The sequence below is a fragment of the Corvus brachyrhynchos genome, unplaced genomic scaffold (genome assembly GCF_000691975.1).
Source record: "Corvus brachyrhynchos isolate BGI_N302 unplaced genomic scaffold, ASM69197v1 scaffold56, whole genome shotgun sequence".
Taxonomy (NCBI): domain Eukaryota; kingdom Metazoa; phylum Chordata; class Aves; order Passeriformes; family Corvidae; genus Corvus; species Corvus brachyrhynchos.
In genome coordinates this window covers 767,192-769,365 of record NW_008238664.1, presented here as the reverse complement: position 1 = coordinate 769,365, position 2,174 = coordinate 767,192, and the positions used below count along the sequence as shown (strand labels likewise).

At 44.2% G+C, this 2,174-nt stretch overlaps 1 protein-coding gene across 2 annotated transcripts in view; it reads left to right on the top strand.

Annotated features, from left to right (window-relative positions):
• Nucleotides 1-1,997: 1,997 nt before the first annotated feature.
• NFYB (nuclear transcription factor Y subunit beta) overlaps nucleotides 1,998-2,174 on the top strand; it is a 17,035-nt gene continuing 16,858 nt past the window's right edge. The window contains exon 1 of one of the 2 annotated variants that reach the window (XM_017738022.1): nucleotides 1,998-2,003. The gene's annotated coding sequence lies outside the window, so the exon portion shown is untranslated. Of the gene's footprint in view, nucleotides 2,004-2,131; nucleotides 2,149-2,174 lie in introns of those variants that run through there. The other variant, XM_017738024.1, reaches the window with a different exon arrangement.

Genomic DNA, 2,174 nt, shown 5'->3' with positions numbered 1-2,174 from the left:
TAAAATGTATGTAAATGGGAATGCTGGCTTGGATTCCCTGGCTCCAGCTGGCTGACAAGTTTAACCAATGAGTGCTGTTCTGTCACCAGCAACAGTGAACGCTTGTTCCCACTACGCTGTCCTAAAGAAAAGTGCTGAGTAGAAGTGGATAAGGAGTTTTTCCATCAACACAACATTGATAAATACCAATAAAAACACCACAGGAGAAACAATATTTTCATTTCAAGTTTGAAAAAAATGCAGTAGAAAGATTTGAGAGCTGTGTTTTCAAGGAGATTCAAAATACTGACTAGTGGCTCAAAAAAGGGCACTGTCTGCTTTGTGCCCTGAAAAACCTGCACACTGGTCAGCGTTCCTCTTTCTACTCACTTGTGAAATTCAGGGCTGACATGACAAAATCCACCCAAAGATCTTAAGAGTGCACGGCAAGATTAATAATGTATTGTCATGGTATTGCACTTAGTGAACACAAGCTATAAAATAGATAAAGGGGAAAATGCATCCCCTAAGGTCCCAAACTTAGTGAATATTCTTGCATTACTTAATATCTTCTGGGCATTTAAAAAAAAAAATTTACTAATTACTGCTCATAGTACCCATGAGACAGGATTAAGCTGCATATAGCATTTGCAGTAAAAACCCATGGCCACGCAAAATTCTTCTCGCTTGATGTTTCAGTTTAAACTCAAAACATTCCAAATACATGGACATTTTGAGTGAATCTAAATCTTTATGACATATCAAAACACACGAAACTAATGTTGTTATGTGAAACCATGTGGAAATGTGTAATGTTTATTGAGTTTGGGTGTGTGCAAATCCCAATACCAGAAGAGAGCAAGGAGAGGAGTGTACTGTATTTATCAGATATTAACCAGAAGAGGATGCTAGCAGGAGCTATCGTTTAATGTGAGTTTTATACTAGTTTAGTTAAAATACTCAAGACTCTCAAATAGTGAAGAATTACTACAGGTTATTAAGAATTGCACAAAACAAAAATATTCTTATTACCTCCATTGTGGAGATTGCACAAACGTATTGGTGGCAGATGTCTGGAATGTGTTTGGCTGCCTTCACCTAGAAAAAAATCCCTCTTTCTAGTTCTAGTGATTGGAGGGACTGGTGGATTATGAAGTGTTTCATGTAAATGCTTCATAGGAGAGGTTTATAAATCTCAGTGGAGAAGTCAGTCCAACTAATATCTTCACTCAGCAGCCCATATTTCTTCAGAACAAAGCCTTAAAGTGGAAGAAAAATGTTCTCTTTAAGCCCTGTATCACCAGGGGGGAATGATCCTTCCTAGTTTGCAGTGAAATTTTACTTTTTTAGAGGGAAGGGGTAACACAGATTCACAGATCCCCTCACCCAAGGTTCTGTTCCACCAAATGGTTAGTTGGACCTGGGTTCCATGAGCCATCCCCCTCCTTCATCAAACTCCTCCTCTTCATCAGCCTCTTCTTTCTCAGGCTGCGCAAAATGTAGGAAGTCACTGGGGGATGGAACCTGTTCTCCTCTCAGCTGGTGAATCTTGATGCAGGTGTAGGACAGGTTGGAATAGAGCTGAGGAACCTTCATAATAATGGTGCCTGCCTTGCTGACAACAGGCACCGGCTGCTGAGGTGACAGGGGGTGAGGCCAGGGACAAGGCCAGTGGGACATAGCTGACCACTCTCCCCCGGCGCCACCTCCCAGGGCAACAAGGACGACTGGGGGACTGGAGCATCTCTCTTATGAGAAAAGGCTGGAGGAGTTGGGCCTGTCCAGCCTCGAGAAGAGATGACAGAGAGGGGACCTCGTCAATGTCTATCAGTATCTGGAGGGACGGTGTCAGAGGATGAAGCCAGGCTTTTTTTGGTGGTAACAAGCAATAGGACAAGAGACAACGGGGAGAAACTGATGCACAGGAAGTTCCACCTGAACATGAGGAAGAACTTCTTTACTGTGCAGTGAGCACACACTGGAACAGGTTGCCCAAAGAGAGTGTGGAGTCTCCCTCACTGGAGGTATTCCAGAACCGCCTGGATGCAATCCTGCGCCTTGTGCTCTTCTTGAGCAGGGAGGTCGGACCAGCTGACACATTGTGGTCCCTTCCAGCCTGACCCATTTGTGATTCTGCGAGACCGAGGCCCCAGGGAAGAGCTGCCCCTGGTGAGAGGCCCCGCTACACAATCCCC